General features: G+C 43.5%; 1 protein-coding gene and 1 long non-coding RNA gene across 2 annotated transcripts in view; both read right to left on the bottom strand.

Moving 5' to 3' along the window:
- LOC119970517 overlaps positions 1 to 8,688 on the bottom strand; it is a 49,488-nt gene extending 40,800 nt beyond the window's left edge. The window contains exon 1 of the long non-coding RNA XR_005461636.1: positions 7,483 to 8,688. This is a non-coding gene — a long non-coding RNA (uncharacterized LOC119970517). The remainder of the gene's footprint in view (positions 1 to 7,482) is intronic.
- Positions 1 to 16,827, bottom strand: part of fam172a (family with sequence similarity 172 member A) — an 820,821-nt gene that overhangs the window by 643,075 nt on the left and 160,919 nt on the right.

Genomic DNA, 16,827 nt, shown 5'->3' with positions numbered 1-16,827 from the left:
CGATCCTTGATGCGATCGGCTATAACAAGGAGACACGGTAGAAGGCCTAAACAAGTGTAGGCAAAAGAAGACAGAGCACCCCACAGTGTTTGCTGGACGCTTGTGGATACACTTCACCGCAGTTTTTGGAGCGTTAGCCCGCGCCCATTTGTCAGCAGATAATATAGCCAAATGGACTTGAATCCTGGTCTCTCATGCGATAGAGGCAGGACAGAGAGCTTGCACAAATTATGACCCCGCAGACGAGGCCCACAATGAAAAATGGATTTTGAAAAGGCTATCCCGTGCTTGGGAGCAATCAGTCCAAGGCAAAACAGCATTTCTAAAACCCGAGGAAGAACAGGCAGACATGCATCCAGTTAAAGCGCCCGAACCCCACATGGGTAAACGAGGGCAGGAATAGCCCACCCCAGCCCAAATCACAAGAGTGTTACAACTGTGGACAGTAAGGACACTTTGCACGCAAGTGCAACGCGCCACAAAAGCAGCAGAGAGTCCAACAGACAGGCACCCTAAATAGGAATAGGGCAAAGCCGATTCTTAGCGTCAGCGCCCGTTCAGACAATGGAGACATGAACGGCACCGACTGACGGTGTTCGGGCTCCCCAACTTGGGTCTGCGACACCCTTTGGGATAAGTCCGGTAGACCGGTCGTAGCAGGCAAAGTCCGGGACAGCCCGTAAATTTCTTTGGGACACAGGAGGGTCCGCACCACACTCAATTCCTCCACGATATTTCAGAGAGACACGTGGCCTACAACAGACACCATCACACTCAGCGGCTATACAGGTCATTTACAACAGGGACACATCACAGCCCCTGTAGCGATACAGATAGGCAACATTACCACCAAGCACCCCACAGTTTTAGTTAATCTGCCCCAGACAGCTGAACATATCCTAGGGATCGATTTTATGAGCTCCCACAACCTTTCCTTTGATCCAGTTAACAAGTGTGTTTGGAGAATGGCAAAGGCAGCACGATCCCCCGCCACGCTCACAGTTGGAGAGTATGAGAACAGAATAAGCTCAGTAGGAGACTTCTGGTTCGACCCTGGAACCATTAGTTCAGACAAACAGGTTAGGGCAGTCCTGCAGGAACACAAAGCAGCATTTGCACAGCACAAGCATGACTGTGGCAAACTGGCTAGCTCTGTGCATATCACAGGTCCTGACCCCAGACCCCAGAAGCAGTACGATTTCCCCAAGAAGCAGTGGGAGAAATCTCAAAGGTAATAGAGAGTTTACTTGATCAAGGCGTACTGAGATCAGTAGCCTCCACGAACAATGCCCCAATTTGGCCCGTCAGGAACCCGGATGGATCATGGCGACTGACTATTGATTACCGGGAACTGAACAAAGTAACCCCAGCAGCAGCCCCTACCGTAGCCGCAAGTCCCGACACCATGCTCAAACAGGGACTTCAGTCAAATAAAATTTCGGTTTTGGACATTAGCAACGGCTTTTGGTCCATTCCATTGGATAAAGCGTGCCAGTACAATTTCGCCTTCAAATTCAAAGGACAGCAGTATATGTGGACGTGCCTTCCACAAGGCTTCCACAACTCCCTCTCCATTTTCCACCGACAGCTGGCAAATGGATTAGCAAAATTTTCCCGCCCCGATTGTCTGGTCCAGTATGTAGACGACTTTCTACTACAGACAGACACAAAGGCAGAGCGCTTTTCGCTTCTTGCCGAACTCCTAGGACTCCTGAAAGAAATTGGTTGTAAAGTTAATCCCAAAAAGGCCCAGATTTTGAAAGAAAAAGTGATTTACTTGGGTACAGTAATCACTCATGATAAACGCGAGATCGAGCAAAAGAAAATTGACTCGATCGTCAAATTGCCCCTTCCCCACAATGTCGCAGCCCTCCGGTCATTTCTAGGACTGGGTGGCTACTGCCGAAACCATATTGACGGTTTCGCCACTAAAGCAGCGCCCCTATCTGAATTTTTCAAGAAGCAGGCACCTTGGGAATAGCTTCCATAGCATACGGATGCCGTGGATGCTTTAAAACGAGCTCTCAGCACAGCTCCCGCACTACAGGTCCCAGATCCACTTTCCCCGTTCGCTATCGAAGTAGCAAGCACCGACTGAACCCTTTCGGCCGTGCTCCTCCAGGAACGCCATGACCAATTACAACCCGTAGCATACGCCTCACGGGGTTTAGATCCTGTCGAGCAAGGATTTTCTGCCTGTGAAAGGCACCTGCTCGCAATTTTTTGGGCAGTACAGTACTTCGCATACATTACAGGACTCAACCCCATCACCTTCCTCACTGAACACACCCCAACACAGCTATTGTTAGATGGCCGACTTAAAGATGGCACAGTTAGCCAAATCCGCGCAGCCTATTGGACCCTTCTTTTAGAGGGATGGGACATTACAAAGAAAAGAACCAAGACTCACACCATCCTTGCCGATAATTTGCAGTACCCAGGCACCCCTCATGAATGTGAAATCATCACCACACAACACAACACAGGCCCATTTGTACCTAAGGCACCTCCCAAGAAAACAGGTAATACACCCCAGAGACCCCAGCCCAGAGACATGTGTGCACCCCTGAGGATTTATGTGGATGGCTCCTCCACGGTTTTAAATGGAAAGAGAATCACCGGTTGCGGAATTTATGTAGAGGACCCGCAGGGACGCGTCCTGGAAGAGATTTCACTAAAGTTGCCAGGACACTTAGGCTCGCAGGCAGCAGAATTGGCAGCGATCGCATATATTGTAGACCACCCCGACTCGTTCCCGACCCCAGCAGACATCTGTTCGGACAGCTTGTATGTCTGTAATAGTTTAACGGAATTCCTACCCCTGTGGGAAACGAGAGGATTTGTTTCCGCAGACGGAAAACCCCTACCCTCAGCCCTATTACTCCGACATATTTTAGAGAAAGCAAAAGCCAGGAAATATGGAATCATTAAGGTTTGCAGTCATCACCGTTCTTCCCCCCCTGGTAACGTTAAAGCAGACGCCCTAGCGAAGGCAGGTTCCAGGCATGGTTATTTTTGGAACCCCCCCCCCCCCGAAAGCACCCCCGTACACGCAGTTCAGGTCTCACAGACCAAGACAGAAAGAGGATGAGAAACTCAGGGAAGTTTTAAAGGGAACCTTCCCAGCCCCTTATGACAAGTTTAAAAATGCAATAACCACACATGGCGGTGTGATTTTGAAAGACGGCATTTATGTAGTTCCCAGGCAGGACAGGAACCAGATCATTTGTCAGTTCCATGACAATCATGGACGCCAAGGCATTGAACCCACTTTAGTCCACCTCAGACCGCTCTGCTGGTGGCCTAATTTAAAAGCCAATGTTACCCACTATATTGAGAGTTGCTTCATCTGTGCCCAAAACAATCCGGACAGATATGCAAAAAAAGGCTCAACTTAGTCATACCCACCCCGTTGATGGCCTCTGGACTAATCTCCAGATAGATTACATAGGACCCCTACCCCCTTGCAGGAATGGATATAAGTATGTGCTGGTGGTCATCGGCACCTTCACAAAATAGGTGGAAGCTTTTCCATCACGAACGAATACGGCAAAAACAACAGCAAAAATCCTAACCCACCACATCTTTACAAAATGGGGACTCCCCCGCAGTATAGACTCCGATCAAGGCTCCCATTTTACATGACGTGTAATGAAAACGTCCTCACAATTTTCGGGATAAGACAAAAAGTTTCATATTGCATACCACCCCCAGTCAAGTGGTATTGTAGAAAGAATGAACAGGATATTAAAAGCAACCCTCAGCAAAATGGTACAGCACCTGGGATTCAGTTCTCCCATTTGCTTTAATGTTTTTATGTAACGTGGTATCCACGTCCACAGGATACACCCCGCACACTCTCATGACCGGACGCCCCATGAAAGGGACAGAATATTTATTAGGACTGGATTTGGCCAGCCCCTCAGTCACAGCCCTCACACATGAAAATGCTGTACAGCAGCTACTTGAGAACATTAAGGCAGCCCAACTCGCAGCAGCTGTGAGACTTGGGACACAGAGAAAACAGAGCAAGGCTTGTTTCGACAAAACAGTATATGCCACTGAATTACCATTAAGGCAGCAAATGATGCTTTCCCTATACAACGCCAGTTCATTCCTTTCCCCAAAATGTCCGGACCATACTCCATTTCGGACAAAGTCAGCCCCTCGGTATACAAGATTACATATCCCAATGGCAAGTCTGCGTGGTTTCACATAAACCAGCTCAAGGCTTATGGATCGGAGAATAGCCACACACACATCCTGCTCACAGCAGCAGATGAGCATGCCCCGCCCACAGATGACGCATTCCTATCCTCCCCAAGCCAGACCAGCCCGTCCTCAGACACGACTTCAACTGAACCCCGAGGCACGATTCCGTCTTTCCCCGCCCCCAACCAGCAGTGACAGCAACAGTGATAGCGACAGCAATGACGACAGCCACAGCACACCACGTTATGACTATCCCCCTGTACCAGGCCCCTCTCCCAGCGACTCAGGGCATGATTCCAGTGACCCCCTTCGAGATGACGTACATAAAAGCCCCTGACCCAGACCCACCGCCCGATGATTACGGATTGAACCCCAATAGCTCCAAACTCGACACACGACTCTGGCACCGAGACAATTCGTTCACGCTCATCCGGAAGGATGAGATGGACCCCAATACACACCACGCAGCTTTGGCAAAGTTACTCCAGTCGAGAGTATGGCAGCCGGGAGAAGATGATGACATTGAGTCTGGCTCCCACCAAACAAATCCCTTTGCTTTGAGCCATGAGGTGTCCAGATGATGGCAAAAGGAACCGATGGAGACATACGGTGTCCTTTCTGATGGAACCTGCACCATGGTTGTTGCATGTTTATTTGTTAGTGTTACTGTTAAGTGTTGATTGGTTTAAAATTTGCACATTTTCACGGCCCTACGCAACCACTCCTTTAACGCCCCCTGGCAGTTAATGGAACAAGTTTGTCCACAAACAACCGTTCAGGCGAACGAGTTTGTTCGCTCAAACCTTTCAGAGGTGAAAATTGGCCCAGACACCAGTTCATAACTGCTCTTCTGCTTCAAGAGAGAAGTGGCATTACTGCAAGCCCCATGACGACCACATTCTTACCCGTTCTTGCCGGTTGCTCAGGCAGTGGAGAAATGGCACTGGTCCCCACCCTGCCTGAGGAACCCCCCCCCCCCCCCCCCACCCCGGTCACCTACGCTTGGGTAGAGCACATACGGCACTGATCACCATCCTACCCAGGGATTGCATCCATTTCTTACCCGCCACGGCCGATTCGCACCCCATTTTGGCACTTCCAATTCGAAAATTCTTTGTTTGTTTCACCGTGACCCTTAGGTTGCTCTCCATATGCTATTTACATCCTCAAACATTGAAATGGTAAATCGCACAGGGTGTGAGACGGCTCGCACTGTGTCAGTATTTTTCTAGGTTGTCTTGTCCAGAAATTTGTTTTTTTTTAAATGAGCGAGTCACAGATGGTGACCAATTATAAAGGGTGATTGGCAATAAAGGACAGACAGACAAACACACGAGATCTTAAGCAAGATAATAACAGGTATTATGCTTGTGCTCACAGGATTCCGGAACCTCAGGAACTAAAAGAAGAAGACAGAAAGAAGAAAGATGAAGACGATCTCCATCTTTTTCACCTGGATCTTAGTGGGATTCCTTCAATTGCGCGCGGACGCTAACCCCTTCACCCCTACCCCACAAGCAGTCAACGAATTCCACCCCTGCAATACACAGAGCCCAGCGACAGTTGACAATACCCCGACCTGGTGTGATAAGTTTATCACCTTGTATTCATTTTCGTACGTAGTAGAAGCCCTCTTTGCACTGGCGATACTTTTCAGTGTCGTGCAGACAATTAGAATCAGAAATGGCGAAGGAGAGCCTACCGCTCTCGCACCCCGGTATGCACGTTTAGGTCCCCTATTTTCGGTCTCCACCAGACCCCTGAACCCTTTGACATGAATTAAAGTGCATCCATTTTTTGTGCGTGTTTCGTTTGTTTCAATAAAGAAATGTAAACTCTGTGCTTGACTGCCAAGCCAGAGAAATTTGTGTGCTGCTATTTGTACAGTTCAAGATGTTAGAATATTTTTGGATTGTTTGAGTGAGGATAGTTTGTTGAGGATAGATAGAGGTTCCAGTATTTTAAATTTTGTAATGCATGCCTGAATGTCATAGCGCCCCGTAGAGTTTTTTGATAATGTATGTATTTAAAATGATTTTAAGTAAAATTGTGTTTCATAGTATAAGGCAGTGTAGAGCCTAGTCATGGGTGCCCCGCTTGGTCAGAGAACGAAGACGACGCAGTAATGTGATCCTTCACGCTCCGCATTGAGGATCACAAGGAGGGAATGTAGCCACCAGGGGTGGCCACGTCCAGATTACAAAATGGACACTTTGCAAAGAATGAAGGGAAAAATGGGCAATGCTGAGAAAGCAAGCAGGTGCAAGGTTTGTCTATTGATTGGAGTTGTAGCTCCCAGACAAGACCGATTCTGTAAAGCCATTAACATACTAATGAGCCATCTCCGGGGACAAAAGAGAAACATTTAGGTAAACAATGCTAAAGCAGAACCCCGGCGCCAGAGGAGACTAGAACAAAGCAGGCCAACGGCCACCTAGGGCCCGCCCAGCAATCAGCGCAGCCATCCCTTTATTGAAGGAAATCGATACCAATAATCAGGATACTGTCCAATTAATTGGGACCAAGTTCAAGGACCGCCCAAAAGCGCGCGAAGCCCCCTTTGGGTATAAGAGGGAGCCCCCAAGAGAGAATTGTTCTTCTTGGCCTTGGCTCTCAGCGACACAAGGCCTGCCTAGCAGCTGCACCAGAACAAGTAAGTCCAAAGTCAACGCACGCTACAAGATAGACGCTCCTAGCTACTATTCCGTACCAGCTCGACCCCAGCAGCCTCAGAATCGGACAACGGCCGTTGTTCCTCTGACTTAGTGGGCGCCCAAAGCTAAGTATAGGCTTTAGTAGTAGTGATAGTTTAGTTGGTAGAGTTTGTGCATGAGTATAATTGACTGTGTGTGTAAATAAATGAGCATTGATTTCGAACTTACTAACTGGTGTATCGAGTCTTTGATCAGTATTCGGTTTTGAACTTTGTGGAGGTATCGAATGATACCTGCCGACTCTTGAGCAAACGTAATTAGAATTAAGGAAAGCGACCATATTACCCGCCATAAACAGAGCCAATTAAAGAGAGGACACAACAAGCAACATCAGAGCCCCCACATTCTCCAATCACAACACATCACTGCCCTGCGATCTTTATTATGTTAGTTGATTTATTTTTCTTAATTAATTTAGAATTCATAAATGTTGCTACCCCCAATAACCTTAACTACTCTAGTAAACCTTACTACATCTATTAACCCTGATAATTACTGATAAATTACCAGAATTTAGAATATAAAAGAGCAAAATATTAATCAACAAATCACTTACTTGTTTATCTGCAATGTCATACTTTTGATTTTTCTCAGAACACGGTTGCTGTACTCTGGAGCCACAGACTGGACTGGATAGCTCTTTTATGTGCTGCTCACTGCCTCTGATTACTCTTTCTTTTCCCAGTTCTTCTAGATGCTGCTGGACACTCTTTTCACCTGCTCTACATGCTGCTGTCTGCCTCCAGATACTCTATTCGCCCGCTCTTCTATGTGTTGCTGACTGCCTCCGGGTCCTCTTTTTGACGGCTCGAGGGCGAAAGAAACAGTTAGCTTTGTAGATGCATCAACAATAACCAACTGCAATGTTACCCATGGCCAAATTCAATTTTACACTTCTGAGTTAGATGATCTGTAAGCGGGATTGACAAGCATGATGAATAGTTGTTTCTATGCAGTGCTAGCCAATGTTCCAGAAATAAAATCAGAAACTGAAAAGAATTAATTGAGAAGTGGTGGACATTATATTTATCTAAACAACAATTAATTCTCAAGAGATGGCAAGAAATTTTGGTAATACTGAAAAACATTATTATTTGGACCAGATCAATTGAAAAGCTTTTCAGTTAGATCGACCTAATGAGTCACAGAAATTAACCTACCATGCTAAATTTGAATTTTTTAATGTAAAAATAAATTTATATCAGTCCATGGATAAAATCCCAGAAAAGACAACTGTAGTTAAGGTATTCAGTTTTATGAAATATTTCATACATTACTTGAAAAATTCTCAAAAGGGAACCTCAAATAAATTGTAAAAGGTGGGTGATAATGAAAAAGAGCACCATTTATTAATTTTGCATAGGTTATCTACAGCCTCAGACATTTCTCCAAAGAGAAGAACAAGCCTAGCTTTCACCACACAATGCCACAGGCAGAATACAAGAGAAACCAAATAAGTGCTTCCCGAAGGAGGAGAAACTGCCTGAAGCACCAAATGACCTACTAGAAACCTCTCAGTCATTATTTTTGACATTGTAATTTGTTAAACCCAGTAAAATCATTTTTTGTTTTAGTGCAATCTTTTGAGTAAAAGGCAGTACAAACATTTTTTTCAATTTTGCTGTACAGAGAATGCATAATTTAATAGGATATATTTTTAATATTCAGTATTTAGGAGATGTAAGAAATCAAAATTTACTCCTTTCCAATTAGAAATATATTTTACTGGAATGGAAAATTTAGGAAAAATTAAGTTTTAGCGAAAGCAGTCTTTAAAATCAATTAAAAAAGCAAATTTGTTTTTGTTACTTTGCAAAGTCAAAAATAAATTAAAACAAAATCATCAATTGTTGTTTAATGAATGACAAACTTGAAGCTCTTAAAATGTTAATGCAAGAATATTAAATGAATCTCTTAAATTCAAATTATATACTATCACCATATGCGGCAAGGCAAGCAACTAAATCACCTCAAGATTAGTTACCAACTTTGAATGTTGCAGGGGAGTTTTAAAATCATGGCAACTTTGAAGCAAATATTTTGGTAAAATGTCACCCATTCTCTTTTGACAAATGGAAAGGAATAATAAAAGAAAAGCATAAGAATGTTGTACCAGCTCTGGAAAAAATGCTAAAGCTCCTTTTTTTGCAATACATGCTATAGAATCCTCCACTAATTATTGTATTTTATTGACAGCAGCGATCCCCTGGGAAGTCATTTAAAAAGTTTAACCCCTAAGCAAGTCGTGGCTTCTCTTGCCTTTGAAAGTGTCAAGTGCATTGATTACGACTGCTACCTTCTACCGAAAGCAACTCACACTGCACATTCTAAAGCATTGTTTTTCCCCCTTGTGCCTTTGATTCAGTGATTCAGGCCTCTTCAGCCAATCTTAAAGGCAAAAGTGAACACATTAAGAATGGGATCAGCAGTCAACACAAACAGTAAACAAAAGATCACAACGAATACCACGAGTTGGAGAAAGGCTGATCAAAAAAGAGGCATCATACTGCCCTAAAAGAAATTGAGAATTAAACGAGAAACCTCAATTTCTCTCGTATGCATCTAAACAAGTTTTAACCAGCATTGGAATTCTGGTCAGCTAGAAACCCCAAGGCTTTTGACACATTTTCACAAACCCACACCCCCTCCTTTTTTCTACCAAGTCTCCAGAGCTGCTGCTAACTACCCAGCATGGGCTGCATACAGCACCTGAACAGTCTGTTCTAACCATAATCTTTAATTCATTATTCCATGAACATAAAAAAGGTTATAAGCATTAAGTGCTGACTTCAGTATTTTACCTAGGCTGTGGAAAAGATTTCTTACAGAAAATTGTAAAGGACTGGAGTTGCTGTACATCCTTCTGCTGTCAAACAAATACCCATATTTCCCTGACACCACTGGGAGAAAGAGATCTCAAAATGCCTGCAATTCTCATCCTTTCTGCTCACGTACACAGCAGCAGTTCTGGTATATTTTGGCTGGGTCAATGTCAAAGTAGCAGCAAGCTAAAGCAAGATGTATCTGATAGCGATCAATTCAAGAAGACAAAAAGAATCAGTGTTTAATTAGCGGATTATAAATTCACTCCAATTTTGCCTTATGAAACAGATACATTTCAGGCACTTACAACTATCAAACAAAGGTTTATAAACTTTTTAAAGAGTAAAATGATCCCTAAAATTCCTTAAGGTAATTGGATTTCCAGCACAGTAACTTTGATTTTTTTCATATATTCATTCCCTGACAGGGCCAGGAGGTAATGATACAGCTGCCATGATGCAACAAGCAGACCTGTCTTCTGTCAGGAGTTGAAATCATAAAGGAATAAGCTGTCGTTAACAACCTCTCTCCAAACACTGGAGCTGTCATCTCATTGTTTCCCTTCGCTAGCACAGGGGTTGGTGTGGACTCAAACAGCCTGTCAACCAAGCCTGGCACCACATTTTTAAATTTTACGGAATTATTGCTATCAAGCAATCTGTCAATATCACCGTTGGAGGTAGATGGCTAATCTAATAACTTTAATAAAGATAGAAGTGAATAGATTTTTACAAACAGGATTTCAACAACTAGGAGATGATCCCTTTGAAAATTTAGAAAATTCCTCCTAATTTTATGTTTCCACAAATATCTCTCACGTGTTGCATAACTGATATAATCAGTAACACATTGCAATAGAGTAAGGAGAATGATTATACACCTGTAAACATATTCTCAAAGTATATTAGTATTGTCAATATATTTTCAATGTGTTAATACATCATTAATTTTTCAACGTCAGATAAGATCATTTCCTGAGCTTCCATGATAGCTCAGCAAATGTATCTGTTAAGTTACTGAGACCTTAATGGTGCCAAGTTCAATGACTGAACTGGGCTTAAATAAGTGATCTTAGAATGGGGCAGTAATAAAGTCATTGGTTCAGAAGACACAATTCTTCAAGTTTTTAACTCCTTATTGCGGAGTGTGCGTGCTTAGATTCAATACGAGACTTCCAAGTTCAAATAGCAAAGCAGCACGTAAATCTTTACTGATGGGGTAAAATGCAGAATGACTTCGGAACTATATCCCAGCAATGAATCAAAACTTTCAGGATGGGAATGCGGGGAGAAGTTGGTTGAAATGAAAAATAAAATAATTTGCAATAATCAAAATTTGACCTCACTCAATTTATTGATTAAAAAATAGGAATTGTACATGGTTTTAAATCCATAACTTCTATTATTAATACTTCTGCATTTGTGTATTTTTATAGAACACCTAAAAAGATTAGACTATTTTTAAAAAGCGACCCTATGATCTAGATTTGCAATCATAATACAGTAAATTGAAAACAGTATCCTGGAATATACAGCAAAGAAATTTTCCATTCGGCCTAACTAGTTGGTGCTGGTGTTTATATTCCAAACAAATCTCCTCCCATTCCAACTATTGCCTCTCAGCGTTTTATATTTCTATTACTTTTTGTGGTAATATAATCAGGGCCTAGTTTTAAGGCCGATTAAATTGGATATCCTAAATTAAAGAATCGGGCACTTTAAATTAAAACCACAGTCCGCTCCAGCAAGAAGCCAGCAGAATATCCGACTTGAATCCGAATATACAGAACTCAAGACAGGCTGCCAGGGCATGTCTGGAGCAGCCCCTAATAACCCATCAAGTAATTATCACTCCTACGTTAGGTGCGTTGGCCTATTGTCCACAGTTCCTGATACCCCAGCAAGTGATTATAGATGATACTTAAGATGCATTGGCCTAATGTCCACAGTTCCTGAAAACCCATCAAGCAATCATCGTTCCTCCTAGGGCGGGCTCAGGTACACCGTCAACAGGTCATCAATTAAACCATTGGGTGCTGAGACCCTGCCTCACAAGACTCCATTGGCAGAAGGCCAAAGGCAGGTGGAAAAGGAAGTGGGTGGCGACGATAGGCATTCAAGGAAGACTTGAAGCAGAGACTCGAGATGGAAGGGGGGGGGGGGGGGGGGGGGAGAGCGGACCAGATCAGGAAGGAAGAAACAGCCAGCGAGAATCACCTTCGCAAAGAGGAACCAGAGGAACTCAGGGATCCGATCTATGGCATACCAAACCACTTTTGTGGGTAGTATAGTCGAATCCTGGGTGTTTCTTGTATGTATAGTGAGTAATTTATAGGTTAACTGTATTTATTGGGAGAGGGTATGAAGGAGGGGTTCTGGTGTGAGGTGCTCCGGAGAGTGAACACCTCCACCTCATGCTTGAGGTTGGGGCTGATACAGCTGAAGGTGGCATATAGAGTACACCTCACAAGGGCGAGGAAGAGCCGGCTCTTTGAGGGGGGTAGAAGATGTGCGTGAACGTTGCCGGGGGGGATGCAGGATGCAAATCACGTTCATATGTTGTGGTCCTGTTTGAAGCTGGAGGATTACTGGAAGGAGGTTTTTTGGTTAATCTCTAAAGTGGTGCATATGAAACTGGGACCCGGGCCCTCAGGAGGCCATATTTGGGGTGTTGGACCAGCCAGGGTTGCAAACGGGTGTAGAGGCAGATGTTGTAGCCTTCGCCTTGTTGATCACCAAAAGGCGGATCCTGTTGAGATGGAGAGCAATCTCTCCATCCTGTGCACTGGCCTTTTGGGGGGGGGGATTCTTGACTCTTGAGAAGATTAAATCTGAACTGAGGGGAAGGATGGAGGGGTTCTACAATTCATTGGCATTATTCACTATGCACTTTCAAGAATTGGATAGGATCGAACATTGGGGGGGGTGGTTGGGGGAGGGGAACTGTATGTGTTAATATTGACTATGGGTGATTCCTTTATGTTATTTGTTTATGTTAATACACGGGCAGTTGTTTGGGGGTTGGTGGGAGGATGGGGTTGTTGTTGTTGACTTCGGGATTGACATTATATTTGTTACTGCTTATTGTTTATTGTTCGTGGGTGTACATTTGGGAGACAATGTGAAAAAGGAGAATAAAAATATATATTTTTTAAAAACTATATTTAATGAAGTGTGTTGCATGAAATCTATGTCCATACTTTGTTCTCCCCATACATAAAGACACCTGGGTAAACTTTGATTAAGGAGCTGTAGTATCTGAATTTGACAGATACACCATTTTACTCTCATGTACTTGTTTAGTTTCTTTCGGAAAGCACCCAAGCTATTTGTCACAACTGGTTTCTGCGGTTGTTCCCACATTCGAGGCACACTCTGAATAAAACAAAATCTAATTTCCCCATTGGATCTATTTGTTGCTATCTTGTACAGCCCCTAGTTTGGGGAACTTCAATAAATAGGAACAGCCTATCCACATCTGCCCGGTCCAACCCATTTATGGTGATAAAGATCTCTATCAGGTCTCTGAGTCTTCACTTTTCAAATCCTAGCTTGTTCAATCTCTTCTAATAGCTGTAGGGCCCAATTTGCCAACCTCGTCGCACCCAACTTGGTGGAGAGACAAGGCTGTTGAATCTCGTGATAGGCCTCTCGCAAGATTCACAATGTTCAAGATGTCTCGCGTGATTCAACCGAATCAAGGAAGACCAGTTGCAGTCAAGTTGTAGTGCGATCAGTACAGAAGCAAGGGTTGACTCTGGAAAGGGACTAGGCAGCAATCACCAGCAAGAAGAGAACTTGCAATTTGAACAGCGGCAACCCCAGCAAGGGTAAAGACAAGAGCTACTGAACAGAGGAAATCCCAGGTTGGGTGGAAACTTACTTCATTATTCCTAACAAGTGGGCAGAAACTGTACCCAGAACAGCATGTGTGATACAATTCTTATTCTGTACTGTAAGCTACTGCTAAAGCACAAACCATAGAAACATAGAAAATAGAAGCAGGAGGAGGCCTTTCAGCTCTTCAAGCCTGCTCCACCATTCATTTAATAACAACCTTTATTAGTGTCACAAGTAGGATTACATTAACACTGCAATGAAGTCACTGTGAAAATCCCCTAGTCGACACACTTTGGCGCCTGTTCAGGTATACGGAGGGAGAATTCCTAAAGTCCAATTAGCCTAACAAGCATGTCTTTCGGGATTTGTAGGAGGAAACTGGAGCACCTGGAGAAAACCCATGCAGACACGGGGAGAATGTGCAGACTCCACACAGAGTGACCCAAGCAGGGAATCGAAGCCGAGTCCCTGGCACTGCGAAGCAACAGTGCTAACCATTTTGATCATGGCTGATCATCAAGTTCAATACTCTGATCCCGCCTTCCCCCCATATTACTTTAGCCCCAAGAGCCAGATATAATTCCTGCTTGAAAAAGCAATTGCTGCTGACCTTTGTATGAAACGAATTAAAATACCATATCAAAGTCATGTGAATCATTGTCCAACAGCATTAGTCACTTAACATTTATTTATAATGCTTGACTATCTATTATCATCGGCCAGCATTGTACTGGTTCAAGGTACCAGATGAAGCAGGTACGTAAGAATTGAACATTACAAAAATTATTATTATGAGAATTAATGCTAAAACTGTAATATTTTTATTGGATTTGGGTCGGTGTAATAATTGACACTTGGGAAACTGCTCCTTTTGAATTACAAATGAAAGCACTCAAGTAAACCAATGCACAAAGTCACAGTGGGCTTAATTCACATGTAATCTAAAACACTGGATTAGTGAAACCTATGTAATTCACGTTAAATATATCTCTTACTTGAAAGTAGGGATAACTTTTTACTTGTGACATTAAGTTCGGCAGGGCTTGGAAACAATCACAGATTCATCAAATGCTGAGGAGGATTAGGTGGATCGAGGTATTTCAGGAAATTAGGCCAAGGAATAGCAAATTAAATTCAATATAGTTGTGTCAATTTATGAAATTAGTGAAGACAAATTAACATTTGAGACATAGATAAAATGGTCTTGTCCATGGAACACAGTTGGAAGTGATTTGCAGATATTAGTGGGGAGATTGTTGAAACTTTGCACAGTAAATGACAGTAACAAATAGTCAATTTTGGGCTGAATAATATACATCACAATATGTGATACTGAGCCTATGCACTGTTGCCAATTTAATGGAATACTATAATAATATTGCTCTTTAGAGTCGCCAATATGATACTGAGGCTCTTTTTATGATATGATGTTGTGTCCCAACAGCTTCGCCAATACCGTGGGTGTTTCTATTTCTTTTACTGAACCACAAGGCTTTCCCGTTTATCGGTCAAATGACCACACAACCAGTTAATCAGTTCAAGTTCAAAGATGGTTTATTTACACACGAGGGTTACTTTGATATGCAAGTACAATATACTACAAGTTAAACTACACCTATCAACTACACAAACCTATATTTAACTTCAGGCGACCGGCACTGTGCAAGTGGATAAGACCTTTATCTTGATCAAGTGGCTGGTTTGAAGAAGTGGCTATGTCTCTGCTGGGCTCATCAGTCAGGTAGCGATTGTTGGTCTTGAACTTGGCTTTCTGGTCGTTATGCTGCAGTTGGGCTGGCACAGGCCAGATTCAAAGGAGGCTGGCACAGAGTGGGTCCAAAAGAGGCTGAACACATGGCTGTGTCCCTTTTTATCCTTCTGAGTTTCGCGCTCTTTGGGGCGGTTCTTGATCTTAGACCCAATAATTCGACAGGGCTTCGATCACTGCCTTCGATTTCGGCCAATTAAGGGGCAGGTGCCTTGGTGGCTGGGCGGGTTCTTAGCGGTCATTGACCTTGGCAGTCGGGCTCTCTGAGTAAAGGGGATGATGCCGATCAGTCTGTGTCTGTATCGGTTTCTTGAGTGAAGTCCTATTGTTCTGGGGAAATGGGCCATTAGAATGCAAACGAACGGGGTTTTGATCAGGTCGAGCTATCTACATTTCAAGTACACAGAAGCTCTGTATCTGTCTGAGTCCTGGGTTGGCCATAATTCCCATGGTCCTCTGCAGATGGCCATCTCAGATGGCTACATCCCGTCCTCTTAATCCTGAACGCGAAACGTGGTGGATCACACAGTTGATCCCTTATCATCCGTGGTGTGCTGGTCACCCTTGGTCAAGGACAGGTTCTACACTACTCTGTCCTATATTTTGGGACATTTACCTAATTCTATTAACACATCACAAATTACTAATTTCTAACGGGTCACTACAAAACAGTTCACTGTGAAACATTTAACCAATCCGCACAATTGAATCTCTAATTAACACTATCTAAGGAACTCTTATGCTGCTGGCAAATATCAAAAAGAACTTATGTACAGAAAACATTTTTTAAAACAGCAGCATCACATTTCTACTTAATCTAGCAAAGTTACAGAGGTACATGGTTTCACTTCTTCGCAACAGTTAAAATGTTTGTTGAGTTTGTTGAATTCCAAAGAAGGGTGCTCGGCGTGTATATATCGGGGAGCGGGAGGCTCTTGCTCACCATTTACGGAGTCGGTGTCTGAATCAGACTGCAAATTATTGCAATTACTAGAAGGGCCTCTACTGTGTATGAAAGGGGATACCAATTGACAATATTTTCGCACCAAGTGGGGGTTTCAGTGTCTATCTCTTTGGGTGGTGTGGTGTCTGGGCTAGGGGTGTCATGTTGTGTGGTAGTGTTCGGGCCTGGTGTGGGGGACATTAAAATAGTCCGTTGCGCATGCAGTTGCAGAAGTCCAGCGATGATCAAAACTGTCAGCGGCCTTGCTTCATCTTGTCTACTTCCGTGTTCCGTGTGATCCTGGGGGTGCAAGCATAATATCTGTTGTTTTCTTCGGTAAATATCTCGTTTTACTTGTCTTTCTCTCCTTAATCCAATTTCCCATTTTGATCGTCTGAGAGACAAGAAATGCAAATTTTTAAATACAAAGATTCTCGCAGCTTGTGGTCAATGCGGGGAGTGGGCGGATAATTTCTCCGACCAGTCTTTTCTTTACTGCAACTATTGATCTTAACCAGCTGAATTTTA

Source organism: Scyliorhinus canicula, chromosome 8 (assembly GCF_902713615.1).
Source record: "Scyliorhinus canicula chromosome 8, sScyCan1.1, whole genome shotgun sequence".
Classification (NCBI taxonomy): domain Eukaryota; kingdom Metazoa; phylum Chordata; class Chondrichthyes; order Carcharhiniformes; family Scyliorhinidae; genus Scyliorhinus; species Scyliorhinus canicula.
This window is presented reverse-complemented; position numbering and strand designations above follow the sequence as displayed.